Source organism: Macrotis lagotis, chromosome 4 (genome assembly GCF_037893015.1).
Source record: "Macrotis lagotis isolate mMagLag1 chromosome 4, bilby.v1.9.chrom.fasta, whole genome shotgun sequence".
Classification (NCBI taxonomy): domain Eukaryota; kingdom Metazoa; phylum Chordata; class Mammalia; order Peramelemorphia; family Peramelidae; genus Macrotis; species Macrotis lagotis.
The window spans coordinates 220,335,872-220,354,613 of record NC_133661.1 but is presented as its reverse complement, the minus strand read 5'-3'; the positions used below and the strand labels follow the sequence as shown (position 1 = coordinate 220,354,613).

The 18,742-nt window shown below is 35.1% G+C and overlaps 1 protein-coding gene across 2 annotated transcripts in view; it reads right to left on the bottom strand.

Moving 5' to 3' along the window:
* The window catches only part of STXBP6 (syntaxin binding protein 6), a 363,404-nt gene that overhangs the window by 302,220 nt on the left and 42,442 nt on the right, over nucleotides 1–18,742 (bottom strand). The window contains exon 1 of one of the 2 annotated variants that reach the window (XM_074235403.1): nucleotides 440–6,374. The exons of the other annotated variant lie outside the window; for it this stretch is intronic. The gene's annotated coding sequence lies outside the window, so the exon portion shown is untranslated. Of the gene's footprint in view, nucleotides 1–439; nucleotides 6,375–18,742 lie in introns of those variants that run through there. 2 annotated transcript variants of the gene reach the window in all.

Genomic DNA, 18,742 nt, shown 5'->3' with positions numbered 1-18,742 from the left:
CTTGTCTAGTCTGCATTTAGACAGATTTATTGGGATTTTCTTCTTTTGGGGGGGGGGGGGAAAGGAGGGAGGGAGAGGTATCATACTATATTATTGAAGATCATCTTAAAAGAAAAGGATGGTTAAATATCCCACTTGGCTAATTTTCCCATATGGATCTTGCCTCCTCTAACCTTAGAAATGTATTTGCAAGTTATACCTAATCACAGGTTTGAAATAAGTTCCAATTCCCACCACTCCCATTCCTCAGACATATTTTAGTGGCTTTTGAGAGTGGATTAAGTTTAAATATAAAATAAAAATCACCTAAATTAAAATTAAAATTTTGAATCTGAATTCACATTGAGACTAAGTATGAAAATATGCCTACAATATATCCTAAATATATAAATATACATACTGAAAGAAAAAAAGACCATAGAGAAATCTCCTAACTTACCTTAGCCTTCAGGTAACACAGCAGATCATTACCAACACCACAGCACACACAAAGCACCTATCCTCCCAGGGGATCTGAACTGTTTATGCAAGCTGTAACTTTCTAAACAAGAGACCTGAGGCACTGTGAGGCGGAGCAATATTCAATGACAACTGAGACCAAGATTCCTGGCATTCCCCAACCACAACTCCTAGGCCCACATCATACTACATGCTCAGCATGTTATGGCAGGTCTGTACAGTGATTTTATTTTTATATCACTGTTCTGAAACAAAGTGATAAATACAAAATAAAATTGAGGTATGGTTTATAATAGACTTAAGAAGTTTTCAAAATTTAGTTCTGTAATTTTTTTTAGCTTTCAATATCACAATTACAATTAATTCAGTGAAATGCAGGAAAGTGCACACACATTTGTTGGACACCACTAAATAAAACTGAATGATTTATATTAAGAGCTTCCATAATTTTAGAAAATGCAGAAACACTGCATTTGAATTCAGAGGACCTTGGTTCAAATCCTGACTCCCATATTTCCTACTTTATGATCTTAGACAAATAATCTATCCTCTCTATGGTTCAATTGTCTCATCTGTAAAATGATGGGGTTAGAAGATATGACCTTTGACATCTAGCTCAAAATCTATGATATTGCTATGAATATGATTTTATTTGGAGTTCAAAACAGCAAGTTAGATATAAAATATATCCATGTGTACAAATCTTTATTTCCTATCAAAATGTTTCCTTTCTAGCAAAAAAAAAAATTCTTTATTTTCTAAAAGAACCAACTCCTATATCACTTAAATACACTTGACAACTTCCTTTCCACCCATTCCAAGCCCCAGGGATATCTATCTCACAAAATAATTATGAGCCACCTGCACCATCACAGGACTTGCTCCAGATTTCCTCAATGAGGTAGTTCTTTCTAACCTATAACCTGTGACTTCCTGATGTTTCTTAAGTTAGTTTACTAAACATGCCAGGGAGTCACCTGGAGGAAGCACTTTAACAAGGCAATAACCCTTTCCTATGTATATTAGTACTAATTGCCTTAGGAACACACAAATTTTTTTTCTTATGAAATACCTTCCACTTTTAGGCAGTGACATTTAGTTATTAGTGACTACTAGTAACAACACAAGAGAAATAGATGGTTAATTATTCTTTAATAGGGGTGGGTAGGACTATATTATAATAGGCAGAAAGAAAAGTAAACTTTGAATTGGGAGAGCTGAGTTCTAACCTCTAGGAATTCTACTCCTAAATAATTACTTTGAGCACCTTTTCTCTGGGTATGAAATTTCCTTATTAAAAAAATGGGCAGTGGATAGTGAGCAGGGTGTAGAGTCAGGAAGACACATCTTTCCAAGTTCAAATTTGACCTCAGACATTGACTAGCTGTGTGACACTGAGCCTTGTCATTTATTGTTTATTTATTTCAAGTTTCCTTGACTATAAAATAATGTAGCAAAAGAAATGAAAAACCACTCCAGAATCTTTGCAAGAAATCCTAAATTGAATCATAAAGAGTCAGGCACAACTGAAAACAACTCAAAGATAAGAAAAAAAAAGGAAGGGATTAAGACATCATATCACAGATCTAAGGTCAGGAGGGACCATAATTACAAATCATCAAGCCTATTTTACAAATGGGAAGTGTGAAGCTCACTCAAAGTAGTTAAATAACTCTTTCAAAGTCACACAAGCAATAAAGGACAGAACCAAAATTTGGAAAGAGAGCAAGATTTGTAGTCAAGAGGACCAGATTCAAATCTCAGTGGCTACTCACTGCCTGTGTCACTTTATGCTACTCATGTCAATTATTTGAACCTCAATGTGCTCATCTCTAAAATGAGAATGTAGCTTTTAATTAATCTGTGATAAAATCTCTAATGCATAATGATATAATCTATAACCAATGATATCAAAATCATCACTCAAAGGTCAACAGACTTTCCACTGCATCATATTCCTACATTGTGCAATTCCTAGTTACAAAGAATATAAAGTTTGGATTGCATATCACAGATATACGCTACCAGTGTTTTACAAAAAAGGAAACTGAGACCAAAGTCACATAATCCAAATTGACACATTTGGTCAGAGGCAGAGCTGGAATTCTAAGATGTATGCACTAAATCTAAATCTAAGAAAAGAAAAGAAATTAGTGATAAAAAAAATTACTGACAGTGAAGAGATGGTCGATTCCAGTGACTTTAGAGAGCCACAGTTCAGAAATACTTATTATGGGCAAACAAAGAACAAAATCATATTGGTATTTAAGAGTACCAACAGCAGTTCTCTGTTAAAAAATGCAGACTAATCCCCAAAAAATCCTGTAGGTTGAAATGTTTTACTGTTTAGCAGACCCATGGAAGAACCCATTTAATCATCGGTTGAACTCAACAGATCCTAACACTAATACAGTGCAATGGCACTAACCATCTAAACAGTCTATTCTCTGTCTTCTATGCTCAGCATTAAAATTAACTCTCAGTTCCTTGCTATGATCATAGCAAAAATAGTTAATATTTACATAGTGCTTTAAAGGTTACAAAGTCCTTTACAAATATTATCATATCTGATCCTCACAAAACTGCTGGGAGGGGAGGCAGGTACTATTATGCCTATTTAAAAGGGAAGCTGAGGTTGATAATGGTTTTGTGACTTGCCCAGGGTCATACAACTAGTAAGAAAACAGTAGAGACCACATTTAACCTCCATTCTTTCTGACTCCAAAGTCATAACATCCCATTTATCTTCTGCTTGGTTTTTTCCCTCTTAGAGTTCTGCTATTAAGTATTCAGGGCAAGAGAAACTGTCCTTTCACTTAGTAGACCTGAAAAAGTTTAGTCCAGCAAATCCAATGCCATTTTACTAAGTGATAACCTTTTAAGGAAGTTACTTCTATGAAATCAGTAAATGACTTACCAAAATAAAATGACAACAGAAATCTGACAATCCTTCTAAAATGTATATGTATCTCTTTCATTCCTCCATCTTTCCACCGTATTAACACATTGCATTTCCCAAAATTCTGGGAAACTAAGGTGTTACATTTTTACCAAGTTCCATCCATGATTCTACTCCCCCCACCCACCCCCTTAAGAAAAGAATATACAATCTTCATCCCTGGAATGTTAAAAAAAAAAAAGAATAGAGGAATGGGTCTCACTCAATGTTCATGTCATGACCTCAAATCCCCAAAAGAGAAGGGAAAGGAGCTCAAGTAACTTTTATTTCCTAGAATCCTCAATAAGTTTCAATGGGCATGAAGGCAATCCAGCCATATCACAATGATCTGATTCATGCGTCCAACTGATTTAGTGAACTCTTCCTTCCCATCATTTCACAGTTCTCCCTCCTAAAGTCAAAGAGGTTCACTTTTACCAATAGAGTAGGAGCATTCTTCAAGGTATAATTCCAGCATTCTTTTCAATCCTACAAACAAGACTGGGGAAGTGAGAAGCAAGGAGAGAGGAAGATCAAAAGGATCAAAAATTTTTAGAACTTCTAAAATAAACAAAAATATTTGGGCAGTTCGTAGCAAGGAATATAAAAATGACCTCTTTTCAAAAAGAATTTTATAACTTTTGCTCTTTTTTTTAATGTCACTGCATTTCCTCCAAAAGACCCTTCCTTCTCCCTAACACAGAGACATCTTTTATAACAACAACAACAACAACAACAAAAAAACAAAACTAATGCAGCACCATATCTGACACTATAGGAGTTTCACATCCTAAGAAAATAAAGGAGAAAAGTTGTTAGGGCCAAGCTTGATCATTTTAAGGTAACAGTATTTAGTCTGGTTTGTCTTATTCTTTCTAGCTGCATTATTGTTGTTATTATGTATATTATTTTCCTGGTTCTGCTTATTTCATTTTGCATCAAGAGGGCAGAATCAAGGTGGCACAGAAAAGGCAGGGTCTTTCCTTAGCTCTCCCAAATCAGCCCCACCCCCCCACCAAGTAACTGTATAAATAATGCCTCAGAATGAATTCTAGAGTAACAACCCACAAAAAATGGAGTGAAACAATTTTCCAGACCAAGACAACTTAGACAGTCCGTGCTACCAGGGGAAGGGGTAACGCACAGAACAGTTCAGGCTCCTCAGTGTAAATGCAAGCCCAGCAAAGTAGCAACAGGTTTGCAGTGATTGAATCAGCAGCAGCAGAAGCAGCTTCTATAGTTCTCAGATCAGAAAATAGGGGGTAGGAAAGTAGATAAAGGGGTAGGACAAGTAGTCAGAAGCAAATTACAGGGCATTGAGTATAGGACTCTCTTCAATTGCCATATGCAGATCTGGATTGCAGACCTGGGTCATAGTCCCAGCCCTAAGGTGAGAAGGAGTACCAGCACACAAGAGCTTGTGGTAGTGAGGGAACAGGGACCTTGGTCACAGTTCCAGCTAGCAAACAGTGCTTATGGTCACTTATAAACCAGAGCACAAGCCAACAGAGCAGTGACTACACCTGTCCTTAGATCATTCTTTCCTGGGAGAACTGAAAACATACAGATTCAATAGTTAGCTATGAGAGCAATAGCAAGAAAGGTCTAAAGCTTAGAACAGTGCCCCCTCCAACCTGGGAGCAGAGCCTGGCTTTAACATAGTCAAAAGTCAAGAAAAAAGACTGGAAAAAATGAGCAGATAATAAAGAACCTAACCAAAGAATGCTACTATGGTGACAGGGAAGATCAAAACACAAAATCTAAAGACTACAACAGAGTCAAAACTGCTACATCCAAAGCCTAAAAGAAAAATGTGAATTGATGCCTGGCTCATTTTGCATCATGTTAAAGATGACCTCCGAGTTCTATCTAAATCTTATAATTTTTCTGCTATATTTTCTAAAATGAGAACTTGGGAGCAGAGGGGACAATTAATTAATTAATTAAATGGCCACTTCCTTCTGTGTTTTCTTCTCTACTCCTGTTTCCAAAAATACCCTGAATTCCCTGCTTTGAGATAGGCTCAAAGAAAGGGGAAGTTCATGTTTCATTCCAAGTTTAAGAAATGGCAGCATTATATTCTCAAAGGGAAAATGAATCCATAAATGGGATATGAATTCTATGAATTCTCTTTCTAGAAGCACATTCTTTTTTGTTTGTTTGTTTAGATTTTTCAAGGGGTTAAGTGGCTTGCCCAAGGCCAGATGGCTAGGTAATTATTAAGTGTCTGAGGTCGGATTTGAACCCAGGTACTCCTGACTCCAAGGCCAGTGCTCTATTCACTGTGCCACCTAGCCACCCCTAGAAGCACATTCTTTTAGGATAAAGATACTTAAAGAACTTGACGACATCTTACAATGCTGCACAAGTTTCAATTATTTCACTTACAAAAACATAAGATGAGAATATGTGCATCTGTAACTATTAATAATTGAACATGAAGTAAAGAAAAATGTTGGAAGTTTGGCATGGATAATTGTTATGTTTTCCACATGGGTCTAATTAAACATGATTTAGGCCACACTTTACCTTTTACCCCGCTATTAAAAAACAAAAAAGGAAAAAAAAGTTAAAGGTACCATTTGTTCTACATTTGCAAAACAAAAAACAAAAACAAAACAGGATGCAGATATCAGGGAGGAATCCTATAGACACATATTTTTATTTCTTTTGCTGACCCCCAAAAATCAAGGTAGTTAGTTGATGGCACAATAGATAGAGAGAAAGATCTGGAGTCAAGAAGATCAGAGTTCAAATGTGACCTCAGATACGTGGGACTTGTAAGATCTGGGGCAAGTCACAAGATCTCCAGCTAATCAATGTCATCTCCAAGCTGGAGCCATTCTTTCAGCCCATCTCATTCTGCTTTCCCAATTCAAACACAGCTGAACCCCTCATGTGATCATCATGTTCTAATTTATATTATTATAGTTATTTGCAATTCTTCTTTTTTTTTTTTAGGTTTTTGCAAGGCAAATGGCGTTAAAGTGGCTTGCCCAAGGCCACACAGCTAGGTAATTATTAAGTGTCTGAGACCGGATTTGAACCCAGGTACTCCTGACTCCGGGTCCGGTGCTTTATCCACTGTGGCACCTAGCCGCCCCAATATACAATTATTCTTATCCAGAAGCTAGACTGCAAATTTCTTTAAGAGACTGTCTAGTTTTCCATCTTTGCAAACTCAGCACTTTGTATTATTGTAAAGTGTCAAATATTTATTGAGTTGAATTATGACTCTCGATCTTAAATGTTTATTGAGTAGAATTTGACCTTCAATATATATCTAAAAATTCTTATTTTTCTAAATTTATAAATCTATCAAGTTATTCTAAAAATCATCATGAAAGGGGCGGTTAGGTGGCACAGTGGATAAAGCACCGGCCCTGGAGTCAGGAGTACCTGGGTTCAAATCCGGTCTCAGACACTTAATAATTACCTAGCTGTGTGGCCTTGGGCAAGCCACTTTAACGCCATTTGCCTTGCAAAAACCTAAAAGAAAATCATCATGAAAGATTTGCTCTAAGATTCATCTAAAAATTAATTGAAACAATGACTTCAAAAAATTAAAGGAATGTAAAATTACCTAACAAAAGTCAGTAGCCATTCATTTATAAAAGCCATTCAGGATAAGGCATAAGGAGAAATTCCACTTGAAATAACTATAGAAGTATAAAGAATAGAGAAAATCCTTCCATAAAGATATATATATATATATATATATATATATATATATATATATATATACATACAGGAATCATACAACAAAACTTACTTTATGGAAATGAAGATTTCAACAATGAAAGAAATATTAACTGTTCATCATTGGACCGTGCCAACATAATAAGATTGCATATTACCTAAAATAATTTACAGATTTTGAACCAAACCAATCAGCCTATTGAAGAGTTACTTTACAGAACTATACCAAACTATGATAAAATTCATATGGAAAAACAAAATGTCAAAAATCTCAAAAGATTCTTATACTTTGCAGCTATCTGATTTTGGACAAATCCCTTAACTTCTCTGAGACTGCGTTCCCTTGCTGGAAAATGGAAACAGTAATATATATTTATACATGTGTATATGTGTGTGTGTGTTGTGTGTGTGTGTGTGTGTGTGTGTATGTATATATTGGGTTACAATGATGAAAGTACATTGTAAATCATATTATGTGATGTGAATATATCTTTTCAATTATTTGCTATGTACTTTTTCACTGGCTGTCTTCTACAGCTTCTTCAACTAGTCACATTCTCTCTCTCTCTCTCTCTCTCTCTCTCTCTCTCTCTCTCTCTTTCTCTCTCTCTCAACCATGAATTACTTGTATTCTAGTACCTAGTTAGGTCAGCAGTCCTCCAATTTAAAACCTTCAGGAAGGTGCTTCCTTTTAGTATTATCTTTACACTTGCCTTTGATTAATCTATATATACCAATGTAACTATTTATAGATAATTCACAAAGTGATATACTTAAAGGGGATATAGGAAAAAGTACATCCCAAATGTGGTGGAAAGGACTTTGGACTGGAAATGAACAGTACAGATTTTTTAACCTTGACTTTATTAACTCATTGAAATGATCTTGGCTTTCATCACCTCTAAGCTCTGGTTATATTATCTGCAGAATTCAGAAGTTTTTCTGGATCAAATAATCTGCCAATTGTATGTCTAACCATTTCATTCTCCTGCTCAGGAATTTCTAGCAACTACAAAATACTTATAGGAAAAAATATAAATTCTTCAAATGGTATCTAAATTCCTTCACAATATGGGTCCAGCTTAACTAGAAGAAGCATGAAATAACAGAAAAGGTACAAGATTTGTCATGAATCTCAGGCTCAGCAACAAACTCCAACACTTAAAAACTATGTGACTTTGGCATGCTTTTGTCTCATTATTCTCATCTATAACATAATGGTGTTGGGTTAGATGATAGTGAAGGTCCTATGTAGCCCTAAATCTACAATTCTATCCCTACACCTTTCTAAATTTGGAATTTTGACATTTCCTGTAATATACATTATATTTCCATCAAATAGGTCTCTTTGCTGTTGTCCCAATTCAGCATTCTACTTTGTATTTTAGTAGCTTTGTACAATTAGAACATATTCCAACTGTACTTCCATCTCTTTCTCTTCCCTACCTTCTTTTAAGGCTAATATTATATACCATCTCTGATAAAAGTCTTCCTTGAACTTCATTGTCAGTACTTTCTTCCTCCTCAAAATAACTGTATTTATCTTCTAAAACTGGCCCAACTCACCAGTAGAATTTTAGTTCTGTCAAGACTGTAATTTTTGTTTTGTCTTTGTATTCCCCCAACACTTAGCAGTGTCTTTTACATACAGTAAGTGTAGGTATTCATAACTGCTTACTAAATGTATAGATTTGCTATCCTATGTTTAAAAAATATCCTTCTAGCTTTGCTATCCTATGTTTAAGAAAATTACTAAATAAAAAAATACCAATCCTGTTTCCTAATTTATATGTGATGATATACAAAAGAAAATCTCAGTATCTAGTAACTCTTATTTACAGAGTTACTTCTATTTTTCCAGTCTGGGCAAGGCTGTCTGAAGCAATGTCTTACCTAAACTAAACTCAAAACTAATGGGTAGATTAAGTAGATATTCATCACCTACTTATTCCCTCTTATCTTTAGATAGAACTTCACAAATGAAGTTCTGAGGAAAAAAACATTGGATAAAATAAGGACATATAATTCTTAATCCTCGTTCTGCACACAAGCGATGATTTCAGGCAACTAGTTATGTGACTCACTAACAATCAGTTTCCTATTCTATGAAAGGAAAGAGACATTCTCTCTAGATCTAATATTCAGTGATTTTTTTTCCTGGTCTGTTGAGCTCTTGGTGGTAGACCAAACTTTGGAAATACTGGTCTTCTTCTGTTTCCCAACTTAATCACTAGTTTGGGACAGTTTCTTCCCATAAAGTAGAAAGGGGCACTTGTGTACCTATGAAGCTCTTTATGGTTGCTGCCTTTTAGCAAACACTCTTTGGTTAATCCCAAAGATGCAAACTGTTTTCTCCAGGGAGCCATATTCTATTTCTTTCTCTTTCATAAACTGGAGAAACTTATGAAAGTTCTCTTTTTTGGCTCCAATTTATAACTATTTCAAACTTGTTTCAACTCTCCATACAGTGTAGGATACATTGTATTTACCTCCTTGCTCAGTGAGTTACTATAACTTAATTGTTAAAATTTTAAATTCTTAACTCATTCCTTACTTTCCTGAGTTGCCTTGGCCAGAGGCTTGTTCATGTTCACATAATGTAGATTATCTTCAGTACAAGTCCAATTAAGTAAGTAATTGTATTAGGGAGGGAAAAAAATAAGACTAAAGTACATTTTTATTCATCTACAGTATTTTTTCTTATAATGTAATCTCACATTACTACCTATCTTCATTATAGCATTTTAAATAGTAACTCACTATTTTTGCAATAAAAAATGGCAACATTTATTCCTATTTTTGAAATATGGCATTCTGAAAATATGTTTAAATCTGTTTTATTGACTTCCCCTCATATAATGTATTTCAAACCAAATAGAAATGTTTTGTATAATATAAAGAATAATCCAAGCCACTGCCTCTGTCCATTAACATCAGTAAATGAAAGTTGACTATATAATGTTAGCTATATTAGGAATCAAAAGAGCTCAGAAAGAAAAACATGTTATATTGGCACTAAATAATTCACCTATGTGGAAATAAAGGGAATTTCTTTGTAATTAATGATGCATTTACCAAATAACAGGTGTTTGGGAAATATTGCTAGATACAATGATGATTCATTGTCAGTATTCAAAAAATCATTAGTAAAATATAATTAATAAGTCCTCTAACCAACATTCTTAAAATCCTACACCAACTAAAACTATGTATCCTTTTCAGATACCAATTAGAAGTTCCAAGCATGTTTTATAGGTGAGAATATTCAATCAAAGGACCACAGTCTGCATTCTTTGAGCTTGTTCAAACCCAGCAATTTGAGAAACCTGAGCTAGAGAGATTACTATTTTTTTTGTTCCTATGTATCTAAAACTCACCTTTGTCTCCCCTTTTAAAGAATTTCAAGTTGGAATTTTGTTTGCAGTATGCTAAACATAAAGTTTGGTTAAGAACAATCCCCCTTTCTCCCTCCCCATTCACCACACCCCCATTCCTCATTCCCTCCTACCCTCACTATAGGTTAGGAAATTCCCATTGAAAAACTCCCTCCAGCAATACCACTACTGGGTCTATATACCCTGAAGAGATCATGAAAAAGGGTAAAAAACACTACTTGTACAAAAATATTCATAGTAGCTCTGTTTGTGGTGGCAAAGAAAAATTCCCTCCAACAATGCAAATCAGCGACTGCTCTGCACTTTAAGGTCTCTAGGAACATTTGGATATTAAGTGACTAACCTAGCATCAGAAGTAGAATATGAACCCAGGTCTTCCTGTCTCCATCTCCCTGTTTACAATACCATACCAGCAACAGGATGTGGGGAAGCAAATTTATTTGCGCAGAGAGAAGTCAATTAACCTTTCTATAATAGGATAATTTATACTACCATACTTCAAAGTATCTGTGATCTCATGAATATAGGTAGGTATTCCTTCCAAAGATGCAGATTACAACCCATTCATGCCTGTCCATCCTGTTTAACACGTCTATAACCTCCATAAATCTTCCACAGTGTAATGAAGAGGTTTCTTCTAGGGTCACTAGACTGGCAAATTAGGAGAATGCCAGATGTAGTATATCCTGATCTGAAGAAATTATTTGATAAAATTGCTCATGGTAGTCTTTATGAACAAGATAGAGAGATATGGGTTGGATGATATTACACATTTACTTAATTTGTAGCTCCATTGAACACTCATAGCCCAAAGTATAGATTAACGGATTTATGTGAATCTGGATGGTTATATCTAGTAGAATGCCAAAGGTTTTTTTGTCCTTGGCCTTGTCTTTATTTTAACGTTTTTCATCAACAGCTTGGCTAAGATGCAGATGGTATATTTATCCAATTTTTGGATGATGCTGAACTTGGTGGGAATAACATTTTATGACAAAAACTAGAATTTAAAAAGACTTCGATAAGCTACAGCAATAGATTAAAATAGATTGCATTTAAGAGAAATGCAAAAGAGTAAGTTTTTTTTAAAAGAAATCTTGCTACTTTTTAAGTAAAAGAAGTGGTATAAATTGTATTTGAAATTAGAAGACCTGGTTTTAAACTCTGCCTCTCAATGTTCTTAAGGCCTCAGACAAATCATTCTTTAGCTCCCTGGGTCTCAATTTGATGGGGCTGGACTATAATTCTTCTATGGCACCACCTAGCTCTAAATCCTATTATCCTCTAAAATGAATCTTAAAACTGCAACTCTTGAACAAAACAATTGCAAGAAAATGCATTTATTAAGTGCCTTCAATGTGTCAAGTGGAGGGCAACTAAGAAATACAGTGATTAGAGAACCATGCCTGGAGTCAGGAAGGTACGAGTTCAAATATGGCCTCAGATACTTGTTAACCGCATGACCCAACTTAAAGCACTTAACCCCTATTTACCTCAGTTCTTTCTCTGTAAAATAGGGACACAATGTTGAAGGAAATGGCAAACCATTGTCCATGGAGTTTTCTTGACAAAAATGCCAAAGTCAGACTTAATTGAAGTACTGAAAATGTGTGGATACAAAGAAAAAGCAGAATTCTCACTCTTAAGGAGCTCACAGTTTTGTTGGGTGGAGACAATGTAAAGAATTGGTGAAAGAGTGAAGTAAACAGAACTAAGAGAAAATTGTATTCAGTAAGAGTAATACTGTAACTTGTGGCTTTAGTTAGTCATGAACACTGAAAATGTTTCAATGACTTTTCCAAAATCACAATGTGTCAAAGGTGGGACTGGAATCCAAGGCAGTCTGTTTTTGAAGCAGGTTTTTTAGCATCTGGCTATAGTGGAATGAGTTCGGAAAATTGAATCATCTCATTTAACAGATTAATAAAGGAATGCAAACATAGAATTTAATAGCTATGTCCTCCTTTCATTCCAGTCTCTTAATAGGTTAGATGATCTTATTTCATTTCTATATCTGGCACAGTGCTTTCTCACAAAGTAGTTTTTTAATCATTTTTTTTTCAAATCAACTTTCCCAGGACACACAGTGAGTTAGTGACAAAAAAGACCTCTACCTCAGCACTGGGATATGCTAAATTTACGTGCTTTGTATGCTCTCATTTTATCCTCACAAGTGCTATTATTGTCCCTATTTTTAAAAATTATTGATCAATGGCTCTATTCACTGGCCCTGAACTTTCCAAGTCAAAATATTCCTCCCAAGGGGATGCCAATCAAATGGGGAATGAATGAACAAGTTATGGTATATGCATTGTTTGGTGAGAAATCATAAGCAATCTAGACAGCCTTGCATTAAATAATGCTGAGTGAAGTGATGACAACAAGGAGAATATTGTACACATTATGATCAATTATGATAGACTTAGCTCAGTAATTCAGTGACCAAGAAGAATTCTAAATGATTTGTGAGAGAAAATGCTATCACATTCGGAGAAAAAACTATGAAGTCTAAATGCAGACCAAAGCATACTATTTTCATTTTATTAAAACTTCTTTATGTTTTTTCCCTCTTTTCTCATGACAATTTTTTCTTTTGTTCTGATTCTTTTATTACAGCATGACTAATGTGATAAAAAGGTTAAACATGATTATACATGTATAACCTATATCAGATTGCTTGCTGATATAGGGAGGAGGGATAGACAGGGAGATTTTTTTAAAATGTGGAACCCAAAAGCAAATTTAAAAAATGGTAAAGACCATCTTTGCACGTAACTGAAAAAAATGAAATGAAATGACATTTAAAAAAAATTCTTCACAGGCCACTACTTTATTCTATCTGCCACCTCCCTAAAGTTAAGGATTTTCTTTTTTTTATTAGTATCCTCAATACTTAACATATTGCATGTTACCTAATTAGAATTTAACATTGTTTCATTGAATTTTACTTATGGGGAAATGGATCGAGATGCCAAGTGACTTATTCAGAGTAGTGATAATATTAAATGTATGAGGTGGGATTTGAGTCTAGTTCTTTCTGATTCTTTATCTAACATCCTATCTACTATACCATGTTGCAGTGCTTTCACTTCAATGGCGGATGAACTTCCTAGCCAGTACAATATTTCAACAATAGAACAAGCTGCCTCAAAGTGGTATTTTATAGCATTCTAAGCATAAAAGAATGACTGCTTGTCAGCACTGGAAAAGAGAATGGACTAGTTGAATTCTAAAATTCTGTCAAATGCAAAAATTGTCTGATTTTATCAAAGTGTGAAAATATGTGTGGTAAGCAGTAAAAGAGTTAAAGTAAGAATGGCATTTGGTTTGGATTCATCTGGGAAGGGTTCAAGAACTTGAACTGAGTGTTGAAGACTGAATAGGTTAGATATAAGTCATAAAGAATGGAATGGGAGGCAAGCTAGCTCAGTGAATGGATTGCTGGTCCTGGAGGAGGAACTTAATTTAGATCTGGTCTCTGACACTTATTAGTTGTGGGACCATAGGCAAGTCACTTAATTCTGATTGCGTCAAAAAAAAAGTGGATTAAAGGTAAGAAATAGAAAAAGATGTGAAGCAACAAAACTCCAAGAAATCAAACATGTTTTTCTGGGAATATGAGGAGATAGGCCTGACTAGAATTAAGGATTTACTGTTTGTTTTAACATTCTAAGGTCTGTAAGGCTGAACTATGTCATATGTGCTTTGTATCAAGTTAGGCTCATAAGGGCAAGGTTTAAATGATAAAGCATATTTTGGGGAACCTCTAGGACCCCAAGAGTCTTCTCTTCTAGAGATCTCTTCCTTTATTTTCTTTTATTACAAATAGCATATAAACATCAGGCAAGTCAAGAGGCAAAAACACAGTCAAATCTCTTATCTTCACCATTTTCAAATTCAGTAGCAACTACATAGTGGATTCAATGTTTTCCACAGTCTTTAAGTCCTAGACTTAGACATTCTCATTTTGTAATGACAATTATATGTCACCCTTCAGATGTTAGCTCAGATTTATCATCTTATTTTAAACCAAATTGAATTTTCCTTTATCTGTTGATTACTTCTAATCTTCTTTGCATCTTGAGTATAGGGAAAACTCAACTCAAACTCCTAACAATCAAATAACCGATTACTATAAACTATAAGCCTAAGGCATACCAATTATAAGGGAGTTTGTTTCTCTCCAATTTCTGCCTGCTACCCAACAAACATTCTTCATATCTGACATAAGATGCCTGCAACATGACATCCCACCTACCCTCCTTAAATCAAGCTTCACCCAAAGGAGAGCCACAAGATTGTTATATCAATCATATTCAGAAGGAAAATAGTCATTTAAGGAGAAATTAATGATGTTTTCTTAGCAATGGATTAGCATTTAAAATACTAAGTTTTCTGCAACAGCTCCAAGAAGAGTTCCAAAATTTGACTCAATTACATATGTGCATATTCTTCCATTGGAACCTAATGTAATCAGGCATCTATCTAAACAAACAGAAAATATTGTGGGTTATTAGGGGCCACAATCATCTCTCCATTCATTTAATCTAAAGGATACCATTAACTCTGAAGAAAAACTTTGAATTTATGCTACTTTTAAGGGGAGAAGTTTTAGTATTTTTGTAATATTCAATTCTCTGACCTCATAAATCAACTTTATAACTGATTAATAATTGACTATATAGCTGTAATATTACAAAATTGATATTCATAATTGATTAACTTTCTATTCTGATTTTGATGTTGTTCAGGACCCCAGAATGTTCTCTCCCTCTCCTCCTGTTTTTTTTTTTGCTTGTTTGTTTTCCTATTCCAAGTTCTAACCTGAATATAAGCATCCATGAGTTTTAGGAACACATGTTGAAGCTAAATTCCTCAGACAGTTAAGAGGATCATAGACTGGAAAGAACATTAGTGGTTTTTAAGTGTATAGCCTCTCTCTCCTAATTTTGAGGTGAATCTACAAGTGAGCAATTGGATTATATTCTCCTTTCCCTAGAACAAAATACCTCATGGATATCCGGGAATACAAAATAATCATAGTAATGTAAATATTAACTTTATATGCCAATGCACTTAAAGCATGAACATGCCAACACCTGAATGTATTCCTTTGAGTATACAAGCATTGCCTGAAGAAACTGATATTATCATCTAAAGTAATCCAAACATTAAATGTGGAACAAAATAAAGATGGAAACCAGAGAGCCATGGGAAGATAAAGTACTTAGTTTAGTTCTACAGGCTGTTTCATTTAGAGCTTCTACTTCCTAGTTTCTCAAACAATAAATTTAAATTTGATGGATTTCTCTGTCTCCCTCCATCCCCACCACTTCCTTCCCTCTCTCCCTCTCAGTCTCTTCTCTGTCTCTGTCTCTGTCTCTCTGTCTCTCTCTGTCTCTGTCTCTCTGTCTCTCTGTCTCTCTCTGTCTCTCTGTCTCTCTGTCTCTCTCTCTCTCTCTCTCTCTCTCTCTCTCTCTCTCTCTCCCCCCCCCCATCTCCCCTCTGCTTCTCTCTCTCCTCTTTTCGTCTCTACTTCTCTCCTTCAGTTATCTCAGTAATTAGGGTTCCTCAATATATAGTTGCCAAGCAGGAGCCAATCTAACAGTAATTTTTTTATATAACAAATCCTTTCTCATCCAAAGTGTACCAGTTACTGGGCTCTATCTGAAGAAAGGGCTTTTTTAAAAAAGACAATAGCTTATTGTCTTTATTTAAAGACAATTCAATCAAACTTGTAAGGCCTCATGTACTTCTTTCTCTCTCTCTCTCCCTTCTTCCTCCCCCGCCCTTTGCAGTTTTAAGCCACTGACCCTATTTTTTTAATGTGAATCTAAACAGAATGCTTTTTATACTTTCTTTTTCTTTTCCTTCAGACCACGCTACAAAACAAGATTTAGAAAGAAGCTAGAAAATTCTGCTCCAGATCATGATTCCTTTACCATATAGACATTTTACCTAATGAGACAAATGTTGATATAAATAGCAAAGGAAAGGTAGCACTTCAAATAGGAAGAGTTAGGGAGTAGAAAAGGATTGTTAACTACCTGAAAATGGAAATTGCTTAAATGTGTCTTTTTAAAAATATGAATTCCTTTTAGGGTGTGGCTTTTTAGGGTGGAAATGTCATTGGTCTAAGGTCTGAAAAATGGAAGCAGAAGTCTTAAAAATAAAACAATATTGAGCCAGAATTGACCTTGTTTTAATGCTTCAAATTATAGATAGAATTCAGGAAGGAGCCTTGCAGAATCACTGAGCTCAGGGACCGGTCCTGTGATTTCATTAGTATAGGGAAAAATATTCATACTACTAACTCTCTCCATCAACACAGATCAGTAGCACCTAATCAGCATTTTTTAAGATTTAGAAAACTGCAGAGCATACTGAAAAGTTAAGGGACTTGCCCAGAATTACATGTCAAATCAGACTGTGTCAGCAGCAGGTCTTTGAACATAGGTCTTCTTGGATCTGAGGAAGATCACTAATTAATACACATTGCCTCTATTTCATTATGAGAAAGTCTGGTAAAAATCAGAAAGACTTTTCTGTAGCAGGCAGAAAGTTTGCACTTAAGACAAATATCTTGAGAATAAAATGTGGATGCACAAAAATATTTATTGTAGTTCTTTTTGTAGAGACAAATAATTGGAAATTAAGGGGATACCCATCACTTAAGGAATGGCTGAAGAAATTGTGTTGTATGAATGTAACAAAACACTATTGTTATATAAAAAATCATGAGGGATGGAACTTCAGAACATCCTCAGAAGACTTGCAAGAACTAATGCTGAGTGAAGTAAGCAGAACCAGAAAAACATAGCACACACTAATATTAACATTGGATGATGATCAGGAAGATGGACTTGTTCATTTCAGCAGAACAATAATCAAAGACAATTCCAAAAGACTTGTGATGGCAAATACCATCCCTATCCAGAAAAGGAACTGTGGAGTTTAAATGCAAACCAAAACTTACTATCTTCAATTTCTAAAAGTTGTAATCATATATATATTTTTCCCCTCTAATTTTTTTCCCATTTTGATTTGATTCTTCTTTCACGAAATGATTAATATGGATCTCTGTTTAAACTATACATTAATAGCCTTCATTAGATTGCTTTCTGTGGGGGGGGAAGAAGGGAGAAAAATGTGAAACTCAAAACCTTGCAAAAATGATTGCTGAAAACTACTGTTGCATATAGTTGGAAAAATAAATCAATAATATATTTTTAAAAATCAAATGTAGATCCTAAAGGACTTTAAGCCTTGAATAACCTTGGAAAATTCTGTTTTGTCTCAGTTTTCAATATCTGGAAAAAAATATGAAGAAACATCCCTAAACAAAAACCATCACTACCTACAGAGAATTCCAAGTAGTGCAATAAGGAGTAGAATTATCTGGCAGTTTTGAGGACCTTAGTAAAATCAAAGTCACATTGAGCACATTTCTTTATAGGGATAGGGTCACCCTGCACACAAAGTTCCACTCTACCTTTCTTAATAATGATTGATGTTTGTCCTTCATTCTCAGAGAAGACTATGACATCAGGAGAGTGATTCCATGACAAGCAAGTGAACTGAATTTGAGTGAGAGGGTGCTGTGTTAAGTCATCAGTCTCACTCTCTCCTCTGGGTCCAGTGGCCAGATATGGATCAAGAAGACTGGAGGTGACCCTGGATGCCAGGCAACTAAGGTTAAGTTACTTACCCAAGGTCACACAGCTAGTAAATGGCAAGTGTCAGATTCAAACTCTCATCCTCCTGACTTCAAGGTCAATGCTCTATCCACTGTGTCACAAACCTTTTTTGAATAATGAAACAGAAAGCTTTCCTCTTCTAGGCCTCAAAAATAGAAAAGAACTGATTACTTAGCTACTCTCTTTAAGGAAAACCAAGGGAGAAAACTGCATAAGTATTTGTAGAGAAGAGTGATATGGTTTACAGCTAGGTGATTCAGTGGTTAGTTCTAGATCTGGAGTTAGGAAGATCTAAGTTCAAATCCAGCTTCCAACACTCAGTAGCTGAGTGACCCTGGACAAATTACTTAATCTAAACCACTGGAAAAGGAAACCAATCTTTGCCATGAAAACCCCAAATAAGGTCAGGAAAACACTAAACAAGACACAATAATAATATGGTATAAAGGGAAAGAATACAATGGACATTTGGAGTCAGTAGACATGGGGGTTGAACTCCCAAATGTCATGTCACAATGCAAAGTGCCTATGGATGCCATTTAAATTTTTTCCAT